Below are 23,086 nucleotides of genomic sequence, written 5' to 3' on the forward strand. Positions count from 1 at the left end.
GCGGAGATCAGGCAGCATGTTCAGCGCAGGCAGGGGAACACTTTCCAAGGCCTTTGCCAGCTTTATGGCTCCCCAGCAAGACTGTGTCACCACTCCCCAGTCAAGGCTGAGTCGGAGGGAGCACTGTAAGAAGATGGTGAGGGAGTACGTAGCCGATCGTACCACCGTCTTCCGTGACGCCTCTGCTCCGTACAACTACTGGGTGTCAAAGCTGGACACGTGGCACGAACTTGCGCTGTATGCCCTGGAGGTGCTTGCTTGTCCTGCGGCTAGTGTCTTGTCAGAGAGGGTGTTTAGTGCAGCTGGGGGAATCATCACGGATAAGCGTACCCGCCTGTCAACTGACAGTGCCGAAAGACTTACACTCATAAAGATGAACAAAGCCTGGATTTCCCCAGACTTCTCTTCTCTGCCCATATCGCTTCTACGGAAGCGTTACTAGGGCCTGTCTATACTGCTACTAATAAAATGTTAAAAATACTGTGCTCTCCCTATACTGCTGCAACGGAAATGTTAATCTGCTGCTTTGCCTATACTGCTTCTACGGAAATGTTACTGGGGCCTGTCTATACTGCTACTACTGAAATGTAACTAATACTGGGCTCTGCCCATACTGCTTCTATGGAAATGTTACTGGGGTCTGTCTATACTGCTACTACTGAAATGTAACTAATGCTGGGCTCTGCCCATACTGCTTCTACGGAAATGTTTCTGGGGTCTGTCTCTACTGGTACTACTGAAATGTTACAAATACTGGGCTCTCCCTTTACTGCTGCAATGGAAATGTTTAGCTACTGCTCTGCCTATACTGATGCTACGGAAATGTTACTGGGGTCTGTCTATACTGTTACTACAACTGAAAAGTTACTAGGGTCTGTCAATACTGCTGCAAATGAAATGTTACTGGGATCTGTCTATACTGCTGCAAATGAAATGTTACTGGGGTCAGCCTACACTGCTGCTACGGAAATGTTAAAGGGGTCTGTCTATACTGTTACTACTACTGAAATGTTGCTGGGGTCTGTCTGCACTGCTGGAACTGAAATGTTACTGGGGTCTCTCCCTACTGTTAGTACTGAAATGTTACTGGGGTCTGTCCCTATTAATACTACTGAAATCTTACTGGGGTCTGTCTGCACTGCTGGAACTAAAATGTTACTGGGGCCATCCCCTACTCATACTACTGAAATGTTACTGGGGCCTGCCCCTACTGATTCTACTGAAATGTTAATGGGGTCTGTCACTACTGCTGCCAATGAAATGTTACTGGGGTCTCTCCCTACTGTTACTACAGAACTGTTACTGGGGTCTGTCCCTTATGATACAACTGAAATGCTACAGGGGTCTGTCCATACTGTTGCTACTGAAATGTTACTGGGGTCTGTCCCTACTGCTTTCAATGAAATGTTACTGGGGTCTCTCCCTACTGTTAGTACTGAACTATTACTGGGGTCTGTCTACACTTATACTACTGAAATGTTACAGGGGTCTGTCTATACTGCTGCAAATGAAATGTTACTGGGGTGAGCCTACACTGCTGCTAGGGAAATGTTAAAGGGGTCTGTCTATACTGCTACTTCTACTAAAATGTTACTGGGGTCTGTCTGCACTGCTGGAACTGAAATGTCACTGGGGTCTCTCCCTACTGTTAGTACTGAAATGTTACTGGGGCCTGTCCCTACTAATACTACTGAAATCTTTCTGCGGTCTGTCTGCACTGTTGGAACTGAAAAGTTACTGGGGTCTGTGGAAACTGATACTAATGAAATGTTACTGGGGTCTGTCTGCACTGCTGGAACTGAAATGTTACTGCGGCCTGTCCCTACTGATACTACTGAAATGTTACTGGAATCTGTCCCTACTGCTGCCAATGAAATGTTACTGGGGTCTGTCTGCACTGCTGGAACTGAAATGTTACTGGGGCTTCTCCCTACTGATACTACTGAAATGTTACTGGGGCCTGTCCCTACTGATACTACTGAAATGTTACTGGGGCCTGTCCCAACTGATACTACTGAAATGTTACTGGGGTCTGTCCCTACTGCTGCCAATGAAATGTTACTGGGGTCTCTCCCTACTGTTACTACTGAACTGTTACTGGGGTCTGTCTATACTGTTGCTACTGAAATGTTACAGGGGTCTGTCCCTTCTGATACAACTGAAATGTTACAGGGGTCTGTCTATACTGCTGCAAATGAAATGTTACTGGGGTCTGTCTCTACTGCTGCCAATGAAATATTACTGGGGTCTCTCCATACTGTTAGTACTGAACTGTTACTGGGGTATGTCTATACTTATACTACTGAAATGTTACAGGGGTCTGTCTATACTGCTGCAAATGAAATGTTACTGGGGTCTGTCTATACTGCTGCAAATGAAATATTACTGGGGTCTGTTCCTACTGCTGCCAATGAAATGTTACTGGGGGTCTCTCCCTACTGTTAGTACTGAAATGTTACTGGGGTCTGTCTATACTGTTGCTACTGAAATGTTACTGGGGTCTGTCTGCACTGCTGGAACTGAAATGTTACTGGGGTCTATTCCTACTGCTGCCAATGAAATGTTACTGGGGTCTCTCCCTACTGTTAGTACTGAAATGTTACTGGGGTCTGTCCCTACTGATACTACTGAAATGTTACAGGGGTCTGTCTGCACTGCTGCAACTGAAAGGTTACTGGGGTCTGCAACTACTGCTACCAATGAAATGTTACTGTGGTCTGTCCCTACTGTTACTACTGAAATGATACTGGGGTCTATCCCTACTGTTACTACTGAGCTGTTACTGGGGTCTGTCCCTACTGCTGCAACTGAAATGTTACTGGGGTCTTTCCCGACTAATACTACTGAAATGTTACTGGGGTCTGTCCCTACTGTTACTACTGAAATGTTACTGGGGTCTGTTCCTACTAATACTACTGAAATGTTACTGGGGTCTGTTCCTACTGAACTGTTACTGGGGTCTCTCCCTACTGCTGCAAATGAAATGTTACTGGGGTCTGTCCCTACTGCTGCAAATGAAATGTTACTGGGGTCTGTTCTACTGCTGCCAATGAAATGTTACTGGGGTCTGTTCTACTGCTGCCAATGAAATGTTACTGGGTCTCTCCCTACTGTTAGTACTGAAATGTTACTGGGGTCTGTCTATACTGTTGCTACTGAAATGTTACTGGGGTCTGTCTATTCTGTTGCTACTGAAATGTTACTGGGGTCTGTCTATACTGTTGCTACTGAAATGTTACTGGGGTCTGTCTATACTGTTGCTACTGAAATGTTTCTGGGGTCTGTCTGCACTGCTGGAACTGAAATGTTACTGGGGTCTGTCTCTACTGCTGCCAATGAAATGTTACTGGGGTCTCTCCCTACTGTTAGTACTGAAATGTTACTGGGGTCTGTCCTACTGATACTACTGAAATGTTATAGGGGATTGTCTTCACTGCTGCAACTGAAATGTTACTGGGGTCTGCAACTACTGCTGCCAATGAAATGTTACTGGGGTCTGTCCCTACTGTTACTACTGAAATGTTACTGGGGTCTGTTCCTACTGCTGCAACTGAAATGTTACTGGGGTCTGTCCCTACTGTTACTACTGAAATGCTACTGGGGTCTGTCCCTACTGATACTACTGAAGTGATACTGGGGCCTGTCTATACTGCTACTACTGAAATGTTACTAATACTGGGCTCTCCCTATACTGCTGCTACGGAAATGTTACTGGGGCCTGTCTATACTGCTACAACTGAAACGTTACTAATACTGGGCTCTCCCTATACTGCTGCTACGGAAATGTTATTGGGGTCTGTCCATACTCTTACCACTGAAATGTTACTCACAGTGGTCGGTCTGGCGGGAGTCCAAGAATTTCACCTTAAAAGACACAATAAGAAAGCCCCCGACCACGGACCACTGAATCCTGGCCACATTCTGAAAACCAACGAAATAAAACCACGCTAATAGGTCCACACTCCACAACTTAATCCTGGCCACATACCGAAATCCAATTAAATAAAACTGCACTACTATGTCCACACTCCACAACTTCATCCTGGCCACATTCCGAAAACCAACTAAATAAAACCACGCTACTAGGTCCACAGTTGCGACAATTTTCCACCAACGCGGTTACTGGGAAGGTGCATATAACCACGGACACGGAGCATTTTGGTGCTCGCTCATCTTTAATCACGACCCATCTGTATAAGCCCTTAGTTGTAATTTGTAAATAAACATACAAGATGCAATATAACTTGTTAGAACAACAGTGTTTGAAATAAATATAGAAATTATTGCTTCTCTTCTACAGCAATAAGCAAACCAGATATTACTGGGATGATTGCCAATGAAATCAAAATTTGAGTGACAGGTTGAAATGAGGGATCCACCCTCACTGCCAGGAATTACTCCACATATAAATGCTTCTTACCAGAAAACACATTTTGGAAGAACCTGTTTAACCAAACTTACTCCTTCAGCCAGTTTTAGCCTGCTTAACTGAGTGTCACGTCCACACTTGGACATGCTGGATCAGTAATCTGAAATCTTTACGCAACTGCATACATGCTAAATACCAACAAAGAATGAACTAGTAAACTATGAAAGGGACTCATGGACAGACAAACCAATGACTAATGAACACCCAAAACACTCTGTAATGACTCTGGATGTGGAACCCCTGCATCATCCTACCAGGTAGGGGATGACCCAATCAAGCACTGTTGACAGCTGACCCCGGCGTTGGGAGTAAGATACCAGATGTACAAACCCCATACACGTATGAGAGCTGGGAAAGTATCTTACCCTGAACTAGTAACAGGGAGAGGGAAAACCGTGCCTATAAGCAGGACTGGCAGCCTAATAGTAACAACCCTGCGGTCTTCCTCTAGGCACTGACTGACCCTGACAGGATAGAACACCTATAGACAAAAGATAGATCAATACCGAAGAGTATGAAAACAAAGGAGGAACAAACTGACAAGAATATACAGAGAAGCAGACTTAGGGCGCCCACCCACTGGCGTTTGCGATTTTCGTGCGTTAAAAACGCCGCGTTTTTCACGGCGTTTTTTGCCGCGTTTTTGCGGCGTTTTCGCGGCTTTTCCATTGACTTTCATGGGTGCATTAGGAGAAAAATAAGGACACATATGCAACTGACAGTTCCTATGTTAAAAAACGCAACGCAACGCAACGCAAAACGCCAGTGGACAGGAACACATGTTATTTCTATGCCTGTGCAGGAAAAACGCAAAACGCAAACGCAGGTAAAAAAACGCAAGTGGGTGGGCGCCCTTACAATGATCACAGACAGCAAAATACAAGAACAGAGGAACAATAAAACAAGAAGCTAAGCAGTGAGTGTCACAACAACGCTGAAGGACTGTCTAGAAGGTCCAGGGCAGTTATATAGGGCAGTGATTGGAAAAGGTGCATCAGCTGAGCAGGAGACGCAGAAGCAATTAACCCTAGGAGTGCTGGAAGAGAATCGTATAAGCTCAGGGAACAGGGAGATCAGGACGACGCACGCGCTTGCCAGACGCAGAGGGTTGTGTTTGAACAGTGCACCTAATAGTACCTCCCTCCTATGTCCCCTTCCCCTCCTGCCGGTTCTCCACAGAAATTCCTGAATCCGACATGGGGCTTTGATGTTCTCAGATGGGTCCCATGACCTCTCCTCTGGCCTGTAAGCTTTCCAATCTACTAGGAAAAAGGTTTTGCTCCTAACCTTCTTAACATCAAGAATATTTTCCCCCTCAGGGATGTTCTCCAAACTGACCCGAGTGGCAACTGGTCTAGGATTTTTAGAAAACCTATTGAGCACAAGTGGTTTGGGGAGGGAGACATGGAAGGAGTTTGGGATATGCAGTGGGGACGGGCAAGTTGCAGCCTGTAACATGCAGAATTAATTCTCTCCACAACCTCAGACGGACCCGAAAATCATGGGACGAGCTCAAAAGATGGAACTCTCAGCTTGATATATTTAGAGGAAAGCCAAACTTTATTCCCAGGGATGAACTGCGGAGCAGCCCGATACCTGTAATCGACAAACTTCTTTGTGGAAGCCAATGACCTCTTTAGATTCACCCTGGTCCCCTGCCAAATCTGGGCAAAATTCTCTGCTGACAAAGCTGCTGGAACCTCAGAAGTTCTGGAGACTGGCAGGGGAACTCTGGGTTGATGCCCATATACTATGAAGAAGTGAGAAGTCTTCAGGGAGTCACTGACATGCTGCTTATGAGAGAACTCTGCCCAGGACAGAAGACTGACCCAATCATCCTGGTGGGCATTGGTAAAATGACAAAGATATCTGGTCAGGATTTGGTTGGTGTGCTTCATCTGCTTGTTAGACTGTGGATGATAGATCATTAGACTTCTCCTTGGCCTATCATCCATCAATTTACAAAGAGATCCACAAAATTTAGATGTAAATCGCACCCCTCTATCTGACACAGTATGCTTAGGAACGCCATGGAGGCAGAAAATGTGATCAATGAATTTCTCGGCAAGTTGACTGGCTGATGGCAAACCAGGCAGAGGCACAAAATGGGCCACTACTACCCATATAATAGTACAGCCTCTGGATGGAGGTAAATCTGTAATAATGTCCATGGCAATATGCTGCCATGGAACCTCGGGTATAGGTAACGGACACAACAGACGTGCAGGTCTCAGTTTCTGCGGTTTATGCTGGGCTCGGGAAGACACAAAATCACAGATATCCCTCAACATGGATGGCCACCAGTACCGACGGCGAATTAACACATTAATCTCCAGAATGACCAGCTAATTTGGAACAGTGACCCTGGGACAGGACACCTTTTCTCTTGGCCTCTAGGACAAACCTGTTCCCTGGCCGGATATCCTTAACCCAAACAGAAGCTACGGTTACTAGTTTGGCAGGTTTGATGATAAATAGTGTTATTACAGTCAAATGCCCTGGATAGCGCATCAGCTTTACTATTCTTTTTTTTAATATTAGATCTTTATTAGGGATATCAGACATAATATAAGCATCCAATTTATATGACGCAGGATAGTTACATTCAAGTTAACAATTCTACAGTACTTTTCTTTTCCTGTGTCATGCATTGTAGAAATCCCTGTTTTTTTTCAAGAATACAGAGCATCTAGACGAATATATAAACTGTGATAACAGTAATAAAACAAGCATACATTAAAACAAAACTTGGCATCGTGCTTGAGTTGTAAGTACTACTGAATAGACTACCTCCATACTCCCCATAGCTCCCAGTATTTTTTCAAAGAGTTGTCTCTAAGCTCCAACCATTTTTCGAATATCCTCATTCCAGCCATACAGTCCTTAAACTCTCCAAACGATGGGGGAGCAAGCTCCCTCCAATGCCTAGCAATAAGTGATTTTGCTGTCATTAGGGCGTGGCCCAATAAGTATCTGGTATTTGGTGGGTACTTGTCTAAATCAGTCAGTAGCAGGATTAGTTTTGCAGCTCTTTTTTGCGGATCTTTAACACGTCATCCAAAGGTTAAGAATCAGTATCCAATAGCTCTTTAATTTAGGACATGCCCAAAATATGTGAGTAAGAGTACCCCTCTGGCCGTAGTTTCTCCAGCACTTGTCGTTATTATTGTTAAGCCTGGTAACTAGTAAGCACGGCGAGAAGTACCATTTTAGGTTTAGTTTTAATTGCGTTTCCAGGATGCCCAATCCTTTGGTAGAACTGCATGCCATTTTGTATGCTTTTTCCCAAATTTCAATCGGCATAACCTCACCTAATTTCTTTTCCCAGCTAAGCATATGTGTCTTTTTGGATAGTTTGCTATTCCCTGTCAAAATATCGTAAAAATATCTAGTCTCCGACTTCCCCGCTAAGGGTTCTGTTGTGATTTTTTTTCAAGAATTCCAGCAGGAATCTTCGCATTGTAAATAGGGAATTTTCTTTAGGAAGGTCTTAATTCTGGAATAGTTGGAAAGGTCTTTTAGGGTTAAATTAAAATTTAGCTAAGGACTTCAAAAGATTTTATCCAATCTCCGGTCCTTAAATCTTCTAACTTCGTTACCACCTTTTCTCTCCAACTTTCTAGTTTTAAGTCAGGGATGAATAAGCTTAATATTTCAAGTGGTAAGATGGGCTGTTTATAAGTGTCATATGTAGCCACCTTCCTAGTAAGTTCCTTCCATGATTCCAAAGAAACCGTAGGGTACAAGTTTTTATCAAGAATTTTCAGATCTGGGAGGTCTGGCATAGCCTCGAGAGATGCAGCAAATAGCAATAAATTCCCTTTAGGAGATTTAGTGAAGCATGTTTCCATGCCCACCCAGGCTATTGCACCATCTTTTTTTACCCAGCTTCTGGTTTGGTTTAAAATAGTAGCTTTAAAGTATTTTTCCAAGTTGGGTATATCCGCACCCCCTTTTCTGCAGTGCATTGCTAAAATTGACAGGGTCAAGCGTGGTTTGTTTTCTTTCCAAACAAACACGGATAATTGTTTTTGTAGGTTTTTAAAGGTGTTATTAGATATTGGGATCGGCAAGACTCTAAAAAGGTATAAAATCTTTGGCAAGATTTTCATTTTATAAGTCATAATCCTGCCTAACCAAGTAAGATTTACACTTGATAAGTGGTCAAGCTTCTTCTGAATTGTTTCCAGGAGGGGCATATAATTAATTCTTTCCAATTTACTAATGTCTGCTGATATAAATGTACCCAAATACGGAATACTGTCCACCCTCCATTTGAAGGAGAACTCCAACTGTAATGCTTGTTTTCGGTCTTTTGAGACATTTATGCCCAAGATTAATGATTTGTCTACATTGCGTTTATAAAAGGAGACATTGCTGAATTGTTCAAGAGCCTGGTATGCCTCTCTCAAAGACCCAAGAGGGTGGGACAAGGTGAGAACAATGTCATCGGCGAACAGACCAATCTTGTGTTGATGGGAGTTCAAAGTAACTCCCCTCACCTCGGGAGAGGATCTGATTAATTCAGCTAATGGTTCTACCATAAGGACATACAAAATTGGGGAAAGCGGACAGCCCTGATGGGTACCATTTGTAATTGAGAAAGCATCAGAAAGGCCACCGTCCACCAACATTCTAGCTGTGGGAGAGGAATACAGGGCCTGGATGGCGCAAATCATACCCTCCCCAAAACTAAATTTACCCAGCATTTGGAATGCGTATCCCCAATGAACCCTATTGAAGGCTTTTTTTCTGCATCCAAAGCTACCATAATTGTTGGGGATCTAGAGATTTTCAAAGAGTGGAGAAGATTATGAATTTTCCTCGCATCATCCGAGGCCTGCTGCCCCCTGACAAAGCCAACCTAGTCGGAGTGAATAATACCTGGGAGAATGTCAAGTAATCTATTTGCTAGTATTTTTGCATATATTTTGACATCTGTATTAAGCAGAGAAATTGGTCTAAAATTTGCTGGATCATCTGGCTCCTTGACAGGCTTGGGCAATACTCTTCAGGAAAGGACCCTTTTTCCATAGCTGTGTTGAAGGCTCTTACCAGGCAAGGAGACAGAGACCCCGAAAACAATTCATAGTATTCAGCTGAGAACCCATCTGGACCAGGAGCTTTTTGGCTTTTCATCAAAGAAACCGTCTCTGAAACTTCGGAAATTGTTATTCGGTGGTCTAAGCTAGCAGCTTGAGCTGAACTTAATGATGCGAGATTAACTTTATTCAGAAATTTTTCTATATCCTCGGTCTTTGGTTGGCTAAGTAGAGGGTCATTTTTTAAATTATATAACTTGCTGTAAAAGGAACGAAACAGCTCCAATATTTGTTTTGGGCGTGTTATTTTAAATAACCGTTATCCTCTTTACCAAGTTGACCATCCATTTTGATGGTTTATTTAAAGAAGAGTATACTTTAGCACGGTGGGATGCTATTCCCCTATCATAGTCCCCTTACAGTACCCTGCAGAGTTCTAATCTAGTTTTAAATAGATTGTTGTAAAGTTGTTGGGTTGCAGAGATTTGCACTTGGCTCTCTAAGAGTTGGATTCTAGTCAGCAACGTTTCAGTTATCCTTAATTTTTCTTTTTTGTATCTAGCTCCCATTTTTATGAGACTACCCCTCATCTAGGCTTTGTGAACTGTCCAGAGCACTACGGGGCTGACATCATATGTGTTATTTAAGGTAAAATAATCATCTTGTGCGTGTTTAATATCTTTGTGGAATTTAGGTAATTTCATCAATTATGTGTAATTTCTCCATATTTTGTTCAGGTGGCGTTTTCCCCCAAATGCCAAAGATGTCACTATTGGGGCATGGTCCGACCAAGTTATTGTGCTGATTTCAGATTTAATCACTGAGGTGATAAAAAATTTATCCACTAAACATAGATCTATGCGGGGGAAGGATTTATGTTGTGTAGAAAAGAACAAATAATCTCTAGCCGAAGCGTTGAGACATCTGAACGTGTCGAATAGTGCGGCCTTCTTTATCTAATTACCCAAGAACACTCCCCCCCCCTTGCCTCACGATTTCTGGTGTCAATGGATCTTTCAGGGACTAGGTTAAAATCTCCGTTTATGATCACCGAGCCCTTGCCCACTTTATTTTTTTTTTATTAGTCTATTCAAAAACTTAATTTGCTTTGAGTTTGGGACATATATGTTGGCCACTGTAACCTGTGTGTTTTTGAGCATATCCACCAACACTATCAAGCGACCCTTAGGATCGCAAATTTGTTTATCAATTTTAAAAGGGGCTGAATCCCTAAACGCTATCATTACTCCTGCATGTTTCTTTTGTGCACAAGCGTGTATAATCTGGGGGAATTTTCTATTGGGCGTTCTCTGGGCTATCTGCTTCCAATAGATGAGCCTCTTGAATACATACGATATCAGCGCCAAGATGGCACGCCTCCCTCCACACAGAGCTTCTTTTATAAGGAGAGTTCAGACTGTTGGCATTCATAGACATCAGCTTCATAGCCATCTTCGTGTGTTTGTTGGTATACACAGGAGAACAGGAGATCGGGGAAGTCCAGAGATGTCTGCCAAAATATAACAACCAAAGAAACCAACAAGAACGGCATATGGAACTTCAAACAAGTGCTGCATTAAGCCATTGACATCAATCACATTATAGAGAATGCATTTTTGTTGTGGTAGGCTTAAAGTGTAGGACATGACTGAGCAAATAAAGATCATTTCCGGGCGATCAGAATATTGCTGCATGAGAAGAAAAATAAGAAAAAAACAAACTTCAAAGAAACTGTCTATACAAGCTTGCGCATGCATGTTCGTTTGGGGGACAAAAGTCACCAGAGTGAGTGAATAGGCGCACAACGCTGTGTTCCATGACGGACAATAGAAATGGAACCCCACCAAATGTGGTGTATGCAGACTAAGGATTACAGAGAATGTTATTCTCACTTGCTTTGATTTCTAAGTTTGCTGGAGCCGGGTTTAGCGGAAGATAGTAGGGTGGGATTTGGAATTGAAATACCCCACGCTTTCATGGCCTCTAAAGCCAAAGTAGTGCTGTGAAAAACATGGATCGTGTTCGTCTTAGTGGCGATACTTTTTGTAGGGAAGCCCCATCTATAGGGAATGTTCGCCTCTCTCAAGGCTGATGTCACCTCCGCAAAGCCACGTCTCGCCTCCATAGTGGCCTGCGAAAGATTTATGAATAGATGGATGTCAGCATAAGGACTTGGAAGCACCTTTAATATTCTTGCAGTGTTCATAAGGGCTTTTTTGGTGCTATAATAATGTATGCGCACTATGATATCTCTGAGGGTGTTTTCTTTGAGGAACCTCGGGAGAGGCAGCCTGTGAGCTCTATCAATTTTTAATTCTTGCTCTGGAATATCTGGGAGGATATTGCGTAGGAAGCGTTAGACAAATCCCATGATTTCAGCGTTAGATGTTTTCTCAGATACGCCCCCCAATTTGACCTTGTTATGGCCAATTCAGTCCTCCAGGTCTGTTAACTTATTTTGTAGTTTAGTGACAGTCCCTTCCAGATCGTAGTGGGCATCTATCAGAATTATGTGATTTGACTAATTCCTCCATTTTGGTTTCTGTTTTATCCATGCGGTTATTAATCTCCCGAACTGAGGCATCAACATGAGAAGCTAGCCTTTTTAAATCTGACTGGATGGTTTCCCGCAGCGCCATCACAATTTCTTTTATATACATTTCTGAGGCAGGCTTATTAGAGGCTGAAAGGTTAGCCCAGCTACCATCCTTTTCATGATTAGGCTCATTTCCCCACAAAACAAGTATCTATATTGGCATCCTTAGACAATTTCTGTCGCTGTTTCTCAGGGTTGCCCGTGGGGGATGGGGCACTCTGTGACAGCGTGTCCGGTTGTATTCTGTATAATTTTGTGCATTGCCTCCGGCCACTAAGTTGCCCTCAGCTGCTATCTCTCCCATTGCCTGCAAGGTCTCCCCCGTCTCCCCCAGCTCCTCGTTGGTGTTCTGCAGCTCACCTCCACATGTAGAGAACGGGGCTTCTTGCAACTCTGCCACCATTTCACAGGGGGGAGCCGCGCGCCAAGAAGAACTCCTCGACCCTGGATGGTCTGACCTTAGATGTTTTCCTCCTCGACATCGCTGTGTGCCTGGTGAGTTCCCACAGCCGGTAGCTGTGCTTTAGTCTGTCAGGTGTCGCTTTTTTTAGTTGCTGTGAGCCTGTAAGAACCGGAGCCTAAGCAGAAGCGGCCATCCTGGTGCCTCTCTAAGCCACGCTCTCCCAGCTTTAATATTCTGATCAGCAGGTCAAAAATACAATAGAAAATCGAACCGTGCAAAAAACAAGGACCACCTAGCTTGACATGGAAGATATGGTCGGTGTAAATTACAATGGGATGAGAAGCTCCCTCCCGCAGGTACTGCTAAAATTCCAGAGCTATCTTGATAGCCAGCAGCTCGAGGTCCCCTATAGAGTAATTCCGCTCTGCCATGGAAAATGACCTTAAGAAAAAAATGCCTGTTACCCTCTTGCCAGATGCACCTTTTTGCAATAGGACTGCCCCTGCACCCAAGGAAGAAGCATTGAACTATAGAAAGAACTGTTTCATAGTCTCTGGCTGGTACAGCACAGACACAGATGAGAAGGCTACCTTTAGCGCTTAAAAAGTAGATTTTGCCTCTGGGGGCAATTGCTTGGTATCAGCTCCCTTTCATGTGAGAGCAGATGGGAAAAGCCAGGGAGGAGAAGTGCAGAATAAACTGTCTATAATAGTTCATAAAACCCAGGAATCGTTGGAGTGCTTGAAGACCAGAGGAGGGACAAGGCCAAATCAGCACTGCAGAGTCTTTTTCAGGGTCCATCTCCAAACCCTGCTTGGAGACAACATATCCCAAAAAGAGAAGCAGCTCACATTCAAAGACACATTTCTCCAATTTAGCAAAGAGACAATTCTCCCTTAATCATTGGAACACCATGCAAACCTGTCTCCAGTGCGAGTGTATATGCAGGTAAAAAAATCAGGATATCCTCCAAGGCTCTGACAATGCATTGATGAAGTCGATCTCTGAAAATGTTAATAAATTCATGAAAGATGGCTGGAGCATTAACCAGTCCAAATGGCATCACCAAGTTTTCATAGTGTCCGTCTCAAGTATTGAAGGTCGTCTTCCATTCATCTCCCTCATGAATGCAGATCAAGTTATAAGCGCCACGCAGGTTGAGCTTGGTGAAAATCCAAGCACCATGAAGGCGATCGAATAGCTCAGGGATCAAAGGTAATGGATATTTATTCCTAAATATGATTGCATTCAGACCACGATAGTCGATACAGTGCCAAAGTGACCAGTCTTTTTTAATGAAGGAAAATCAAGCCCCAGCAGGGGACAAGTACTTACGGATAAACCCTTAGGCCAGTTTGTCATATTCAACAGTAGCCTGGGTCTCAGGCAGAGAAAGAAGGTATACTCTACCTCGAGGAGGCATGGAACCAGGCACAAGCACAATAGGACAATTGTAGGACTGATGTGGTGGCAGACATTCAGCTTCTTTCTTGTCAAAGATGTCCACAAAACCATAAGGCTCTGGTAGGTACTTATCGTAGAGTGACCCAATGAACAGGATGCAAGCACTTGTTATAGCAGGTGGTACCCCAACTTAATACCTAGCTTGTGCTCTAGTCCAAGTTATGGTTATGTATTTGGAGCCACAGCAAACCCAGGAGTAGAGAGCAGGTCACTCCAGGCAGCACCAGCAAGGAAATCCTCTCAGAATGGAGGGCACCAATCCTCAACTCCAGTGCCTCTGTGACAAACTAGATCATCTCAGAGAGAGTACTTCCATTGACTGTGGTTACCACAAGTGGTCTTTCAAAACACCAGACAGGAATCCGGTGGTGGTCCACCAAAGCTTGTTTAAAGAAGTTCCCGGCAGAGCCAGAATCCATGACACCAGAAAGAACCATAGTTACAAGTATACAACCTGGGAAAGGAGCAATCCTCACCTAGGATAGCCTCTCCAACTGGCCCTAGGTGGAGGAGTTCCCCAGTTTGAGGGGACGAGCGCGAACAAGGTGACCTGGAGATCTGCAATGCATGCAAAGATTCTTTATACGTCTATGTGCTCCACCTTGGATAGTCTGAGCCGATCCACCTGCATAGGCTCAGGATCGCAAGATTGAGGAGCGGTCAGGGGGGAAACAAGTGGTCTCTGGGAACCAAGGAGCCAGATGGATTGATCTCCTCTCTTGCATAACCTCCCTAGATCTTTCATGGAACCACAGGCCAATCCTCGTAGCCAGAGAAATCAGAGCGTCCAGAGACCTTATGACCCACCAACTTATCTTTGATGCACCCTGGTAGTCTTTCAGCTATCAGAGCTTCATTGTTCCACCCCAGCTCTCAGACCAAAGTTCGGAATGGAATAGCATATTGGCCCACAGTGAGATTATTTTGACGGAGACGTAACAGATGAAGATGAATGACTGGGCTCAATGAACACCCTCCAAAAAGACTCTATGAACAGAACAAGGTTAGTAATCAGTGGATCATTGCGCTCCCAGAGGGGATTGATCCACACGAGAGCCTGGCCTGAAAGGTGAGACATTACAAATGTGATCTTGGTGCGATCTGGGCTGAAAAAATGTGGCAAAAGCTCAAAATAGAAGGCACATCGATTAACAAAACTGCAACATTGTCTGGGGTCTACCTTGTAGTGAGGCAGTGCAGCCAGGCGTGCGCAGGACCAGAGACAGAAGCTGCCGGTGGGGATGGTGCAGCTGTTGCCGCAACAGCGGAAGACTGCAGTATTGCTATGATGGGGGAAATATTAGCAAGACGGGTACTCACATTGTGGAGATACGCCAAGATTTGCTCGTGCCTCTCCCATTGATGCATCTTCTCCTGGAAAAATTCAGGAAGACCTCCTTGGTTGGAGTCAGCTGGTTCCATGGCTTCTGTGTACTGTAATGACTGTTGATGGGGAACCACTGTGTCAACCTTCCAGGTAGGTGATGACCCAATCCCACACAATTGACCCCAGCATTGGAAAAAAGATACCAGATGTCTGGAAGGCCCAGGACAGCTATATTTGGGGCAGTGATTGGAAAAGCTGCATCAGGTGAGCAGGAGATCTAGAATCAATTAACCGTATGAGTGCTGGAAGAGAATAGTATAAGCTCATGGAACAGGGAGAGCAGGACGACACCCGTGCCTGCCAAGCACAGAGGCAGAGGCTTGTATCTGAGCAGTGCACCTAACACACTCACCTAGCATACCTGCATGCATAAACAGATGGAATTGATATAGTATGCACAAGATATTGGTTTGTATTTTGGCCAAGACACTTAAGCCTACTAGTCCACGACAATGGTCCTCATTGTCTATTGGTCCTTACTCTCACAAGATAACTTACCCAATAAATCCTGCCTGCAAGCAGGGTGATCATCCCAATTGGGATAATTTAGTGACTCCTGCACTGAGCAGATGGGTTGGACCAGATGACCCTGGAGGTCCCTTCCAATGCTACTATTCTATGATTTTATGAATAGGGATGGCCCCACACTGGAACCTAAGAACCTGCCGAGCCCTAGATGATAAGCACTCCAAGCAGCACAGGAGACAGTTCACACAAATACATCATGGAATACATACCAGCTGGAAACCAGCTTCCTCTAGCCAGAAAGGTTGGTATTTAAATGCAACAGACTTGTGGAGATTGGCTGGCTGGAGAACTCCACACCAAGCCAGATCAAAACATGCCACACCTGTGGAAGTGTGCTCCTGGAAATCCATAGATCAATAGGTCCCAGGAGAACAACGAAACACTAACGGTCTATTTACATGCGACGATTATCGCTCAAAATTGGTTCAAACGACCACAAATGAGTGATAATTATTGTGTGTAAACACAGGCATCGTGCACTTTTCATCTGAAGGATGATTTTAAGGTGAGCTTAAACTCTATTGTTCAGCCGCAGAGAGATTAAGTATCTCTCAACAGACCGCATGTTGTGTTCTCCACGGGAGATTACATTGTATTCTGCAGGCACCCAAGGCGAGAACAAAGCAGCTGTGTGCAGAGCACAGCCCACAAGCTGGGCTCTGCAAACAGCTTCAGGAGGCCCTTTTACATGCAAATGAAGATGAGAAAGTGTTAATGGACATTTGTGTCTATTTACACTTTATGCAAAAATAATCACTAAAACTTTCAATCGCTTGAAAGATTATTTTTGCATGTAAATGGGCTTTAAGGCTATATTCACACAAGCATGAACCTATTGTTTTTGATGGGACCTTTAAAAGCATTGAATGGAACTCACATTCCGTGCGATGTGCATGCAAGTGCAATGAAATCAATGGGAAACACTTGTGAGCATCTGATTTGCGTAAAACACAATGGGTTCTATTTTAGTGTGCTCTCGTCTGACTAAACACTAAGGTTACCTACTCATGGGTGAGTGTGATACTGGACCGAGAAACTCGGCTCGATATCGCACTCACCAGCATGCAATTTACCCACAGATGTGAGGCATTTTTCAGGCAAAAATGCCTTGCATTGCACCTTCAAAATTATGGTCCTTCCGCATGAGTTTCACGTGCGATAGAGAATCGGAAGTGTTTGTCATTGATATCAATAAAAGTGAAGTGATGAGCAAACTTTACTAAAGTTTGGCTTGCTGGATTGCCAAATTTGGGCAAAAAGTTTGGTTTGGTCCAAACTACTGTAAAACAAACCCAATCTTGATCAATACCCCTACTAGTGTATCCATGCAATTGGAATTGAGTCACGACACTGGTGAGCTGGTTCCTCCTCCTACTCTATCACTTACAGATCTCACAAGAGGCAAAAAACTTCAGCTACTGTTTTATCCACAGCAACAGTGGTCGAAAAATTAAAATTCTCAATAATCTACATTTTAGTCTGGATCTGGACATGCTTTATGGGTTTTAGGCACAGAAGATGATCTGCTTTCAAACCCCAAAAAATTGGCTTGAGAGGAAGCATAACCCAAATACGATAAACCTACTCAAAATTGCAAACCAGAGTGTGCGATAACTGAGAAACATTTTTAAGATAGACACCCAAAATTTCATTGACATCCTCTCAAAGATATTGACCTAGATGGTAAATGATCCAAGTAGCCAAGGATACTGCTCATCACACAAACACATCATGGAATACATACCAACTGAAACAGCACTGATAATACCACATGTTCGGCACTCTGCGCAGACACAGAACATATTGTTCACGCCTACAGAACTACAGACATGAATGCAAACTCAAGGAGGAATGAGGAAACCAGCTCCCTCTAGCTAAAAGGGCTGGTATTTATATGCAATAGTCCTGTGGCGATTGGCTGGCTGGAAAACTCCACACCCAGTCAGCTCAAACATTGCACACCTGTGGAAGTGTGCTCCTGGAAACCCATAGAACAACAGGTCCCAGGAGCACAACTTAACACTAAGGCTACATTCACACAGAAGACAATCTGGTTTCCAACCCACAAAAATTGGCTTGAGAGGAAGCCTTACCCAAATGTGATAAACTTACCCAAAATTACAAACCAGGGTGTACGATAACAGAAACGTTTTGAAGATGGCCACCCGAAATTTCATTTAAATCCTCTCAAAGATCATGACCAATGTAAAAATGATATTCACAGGAAATCAGTATAGGTGAAGGGAGAATCTCGTCTTTTGGTCAGATTTTACTATATGATTTTGACTAACCATATATTTATTTACACAAAATACAAACTGCATTTGTATTTGGTCCCTCCAGGTTCCACCCTACAGCAATGCTCACGTACACTTTTGTTTCCATATTCATGTCTATTGTGCAAGTCTAACCTTGCATGCAAGTTTGAACTATGCAAATTATGCAACCATGTTCATTTGCTGAGACCTTAGTGTATCAATCACTTTTTACCTTTCGGAGACACATAGGTGGGGATGTGATATGGAAAATTTTTCAGCACTGCTCAGGAAACAAGAGAATAATTATTGCTATGTTTAGGTGTATTGTGTACAGTGATATAATTTGGTAACTCCCATTAATCACACTCACCAACACATAAAAAGGTGTCTCAACCTCTGCACAATTGGTACAGACGCTTACAAAAAGTTGTGCAGGGAAATCGGCTTGGAAAAACATTTAACAAAATCAACTTCAGCTCCTTCATTCACCCTGAGAAGTGTGAGGTAAGAAAAATGATATATATTGGCTGTTTTTCCATTTTTTTGCGTTATAACCTTGCAATGAAATTTTTGGGCAGTTTGTACCATTTCATTTACACAACTTGCCAACCACTGTGAAGGTACAATTTGTTTTTCATTGTGGCTCAAATAATAATTCAGACAAAAAAGGATAACAGTAAGTCCATTAATACGGTATACACCTTTTGAAAGTCCCTACTTTGTGGTGCTACCTTTTGCTGCAGTTATAGATGGGGTATGTCTCTTTCAGCTCAGGACATTTAGACACTAGGATTTTTGCTTATTCTTCCAGGCAAAACTACTCCAACTCCTTCCAGTTAGATGGGTTATGCTGGTGTCCAGCAGTCTTAACGTTATGTCACACATTCTCAATTGGATTAAAGGTCTGGGCTTTGATTAGGTTATTCTATTATATTTCCATGCCTCCCCTTAGGCCAATGCAGTGTAATTTTGGCGGTATGTTTAGGGTTAGTGATGAGCGAGTATACTCGCTAAGGCACTTTACTCGAGTGAGTAGTGCCTTAGCTGAGTATCTCCCCGCTCGCCTCTAAAGATTCGGGGGCCGTCGAGGGGCGGGGAGCGGCGGGGAGGAACAGAGGGGAGATCTCTCTCTCCCTCTCTCCCCCCCGCCGCAACTTACCTGTCACCCGCGGCGGCCCCCGAATATTTAGAGACGAGCGGGCAGATACTCAGCTAAGGCACTACTCGCTCGAGTAAAGTGCCTTAGTGAGTATACTCGCTCATCTCTATTTAGGGTCATTGTCCTGTTAAAAGGTGAATCTCTGTCCCAGCCTCAAATCTCAGGCAGACATACGGGTTTTCATCAAGTATTGCCTTGTATTTACTGCCATCCATCTTTCTCTTAATCCTGACCAGTTTTCCATCCCCGCAGCATGATGTTGCTACCACTGTGGAAATGTTGGGTTTGCACCAGACCAAACTTTTCTCTTGATGCCCAAAAAATTTAGTGTTAGGGCAGCTTCCCGCTGGCTTATTTGTGAGTGCAATATGCAGAGAATAGGATACATTGATTTTTGTGCGTATTTTGTTTTCTTATGTTTTTTCTTTATTAAAATTAACTTTTTTTCTGACCGCGCTTTCATTAATCCCCACTCTGTGGACAGTACAGCTTGTACTGGTCTTGCGGATGGATACGCTTATATCCACTGTGCATCTTAAGAGTTCCTTCAGAGTGATATAGTTGGTGTCATTTTTGAGCCTCTGATTAACGTCCTCTCTGCTCGGTCTGTGAGTTTTGGTGGGTGCTTTTTCCTGGCAGGTTTGTAGTTGTGCCATATTCTTTCCATTGTGTTATAATGGATGTAATGGTGCTCCGTGGGATCTTCAAAGTTAGGATATTTTTATATAGCTCAATTTTGATTATAAATCTTCACAACTTTGTTTCTGATGTTTTTGGAGAGCCCCTTAGTCTTCATGTTGTAGACTCAGTGGGCTTTTCAGAACAGATGTATTTTTACTGGCCTCATGTGAAAGTTTAATTGTGTACAGGGGGACCTTGAACTAATTATATGACTTTTAAAGTTAATTAGTTTGACCATTTATTCTTTTGGCTTTTTTAGTAAAGGGAGTGAATATATATGCACTCAGATCTAGTGTTAGGACGCCTGCACACGAACATGTTGGATTCCGCATGCGGGAGCCCGCAGTAAAATCTGACCCGGACAGCAGCGGCGTCCACGTGTATTTTGTATTCTTTATCTGGCTGCCATTAAATATGCACAGTACAGTTTTTTTATGTTTGTTTTTCCCGCGCCATCCCTAGGTGACAACGCAGAATTCATTACCTTACCGCAATGTCAATTGTGGAAGGGCCACGGGTTGGACAGCTTCCAGTGACTTCAATGAAAGTCATCCATGTGGAATCCGCAATAAAATAGAAGATGCTGCAATTTTCCTCTGCTCATGGAAATCGCAACTCGATTCTGCAAGTGTGCAGGAAGAAGCGCATTTCATAGCATGTAACAAAAGGTATTTGCTGCGGATCCGCGGTTCAGACGCTGACCGTGGATTCCAAAATGCAAATCCATTCATGTGCAGGTGGTCTTACTCATCTTGATTGGCTGAGAGATAAAATCATCCCAATTCTTGCAAAATCAAGTCAGGTTTGTCTGAACCGATTTTAAGAAAATATCAGGAAAATTGAATTTCGCATAATGCCTGCTGCAGAGGTTAGCGTGCAGTCAATTAGCTTCCAGGGTGACTTGATGATGTCACCAAATGTATCTTCCATTTTGCCTATGGGCAATAGTTTCTTTGGAAGTCTGCATTACATGGCCTAGCCATAAATAACATAGGCACAGTATAACCAGTGGCTCTTTAACAGTTGAGCACAGGACAGAGAAGCTCCATCACATTTATATACCCATATAACACATGGTTTGTTGTTGGGGTCAGATATTTAACAGACAATATATTACTGCTGAGTGGGAAATCTTGTAGACCAGCAGAGAACTTAAATGGGAAAAAAGCAAAGAAAGTTACTGCATCACATTTATGTTACGTTGTGCTGCTGAGACTTGTAGTACTATGGTTTCTAGCAGCACAGCTACTCGGGTGGTGAATGATTGAGCTGACTGGGTGTGGTGATCTCCTGCTAGCCAATCCCCTAGGTCTTTGCTCACATATAAACCCAGCTCCTCTCAGTGTCTGTCTAGTGTCCAGAGTCAGCAGTCATGTATCCATGGTCAGTACAGCTTGCTGTGGTGTTTGGTTTCAGGGTGAGCAGTCATGAATCCTTGTCCGTTGCAGCTTGCTGTGTGTTTGGTGTCTTGCTGGTTCATGTCTGTTTGTACGTTTATTTTCTGTATGTTTTGTGTCCGTTTGTTCTGCTGAGTTTGTTTGCTATTTCTGCTCTAGGGTGGCCCCTAGGGTCCTCTAGTAGATTTGCCTTGCTAGTGTAGGGACTGCAAGATACGAGGGGCCTTGCAGCTTAAGTTCATTGGTAAATGTACGAAATAACACCTCACTTTTATATTCAGCTTTACCATCTGTTATTAGTGTTTGCATTTTGGCTGCTGTATGCTGTGTTTTCTGTCCCTGTCATGTGGCATGTGAATGTGTCCTGTTCTGGTGGCGTGGTTCCTAAGAGCAGCTAGGGCCCAGATCGAAAGACCGCTGGGCCGCCCTTTATTGGGGTGAAATCCCCGCTTAGGTAGGGCCATGTCATCTTCCCTTGTAGTTCAGGGCAAGTTTGCCTGAAATCCGTGTGTGCAATTCCATGATCACGATCGTGTGGGCCCCATGCTTAGTTTGCCCACACGATAGTAACAATTTATATGCCTATACTAAACATGGTCTGTACATAGGGAGAGAGTATATTTCTGCTGCTGTCAACGTAGATAGCAGCAAAGCAGATAGACAAAATATGCTTTGGTGTGGGGAATATTGCAGTTCTCTATTGATGGTGTTAGATGTCATTCAAAGTTGCTAGTCCAGACACTATGAAGTATTTGCAGACTTTACACAGCTAGCAGTTAAGTTTGGGGAATTCAATTACACTGTGCCAAACAGTAAAAGCTCAGAAAGATGCAAGAAGTATTCTGTGGCCTTCTGTTGTCACATATTATGCTTCCCAGTGATTGCGGTTAATTTAGTTGGTGATGCTTTTATTGTTAATATAAAACAAAAAGCACACCAAACAAGGGAAAGCAAAATGCACACTGTGTTTGGTCTTTGTTTCCCAGTTGATGGAGGGATTATAGGTAGAGAACCAGGAGATCCTGAGAATTGCTGGAAATTTAGGGGACGAGATGAGCTGTAAGCTGATCATTTCTGCATGGTCGGGTTTCATCCTATGTGATGGGTCCCAAGGAAAGGGTGACACATCCACGGTTTTCATATCAATCAATATGGGCTTAAGCCTACTGGCAATGTTTTTGACAGGAGCGAATTTTAAGCTCATGAAATTTCCCCCCACTCCTGAATCCAACATCGTTGAGCACTGCATTTTCAGATTACCAGTTGAGATCTTTATTGGAAGGACAAATTGATGGAGTGGGGGAAAGGTTTTCACACCGTCTTGAATTACTGGTATAAAAATGTGGTGGTGGCATCCTCTTGTTTTGTGATGGCTACATTGGTCATGGTCTTGACGTTGGCTAGGGCAAGAGTCCTTTGGAACTTATTTATACAGTTTAAGGCATAATGGCCCAAGCTTCCACTTTAGAGGCACAGATTTTCAGTATGAAGCCTTTCTTTTTCAGTAGTGAAGAGGGGATTGCGGATTACATCAGCCTGCATTGGTTCTGGTGCAGCTTCAGTCCTCGGCTGGTGACTCAATGTGGATAGACTGAAAGAGTAGCAAGTGTTGGTGCCCAAACACTGCAGTCTCTTTTTAAAGCTCAGAAAGTCTCTTGTCAACTCAAATGCGCAGTTGGATAAAATCTTCTACTGTAGGTTATCAGGGGTCTCTACTATAGGAAGTTCATATTTTTCTTGTG

General features: G+C 43.6%; 1 protein-coding gene across 2 annotated transcripts in view; it reads left to right on the plus strand.

Moving 5' to 3' along the window:
• Positions 1-18,442: 18,442 nt before the first annotated feature.
• The window catches only part of LOC136632216 (uncharacterized), a 234,116-nt gene continuing 229,472 nt past the window's right edge, over positions 18,443-23,086 (plus strand). The window contains exon 1 of one of the 2 annotated variants that reach the window (XM_066606947.1): positions 18,443-18,611. The gene's annotated coding sequence lies outside the window, so the exon portion shown is untranslated. The remainder of the gene's footprint in view (positions 18,612-23,086) is intronic. The other variant, XM_066606946.1, reaches the window with a different exon arrangement.

The sequence above is a fragment of the Eleutherodactylus coqui genome, chromosome 6 (genome assembly GCF_035609145.1).
Source record: "Eleutherodactylus coqui strain aEleCoq1 chromosome 6, aEleCoq1.hap1, whole genome shotgun sequence".
Classification (NCBI taxonomy): Eukaryota; Metazoa; Chordata; class Amphibia; order Anura; family Eleutherodactylidae; genus Eleutherodactylus; species Eleutherodactylus coqui.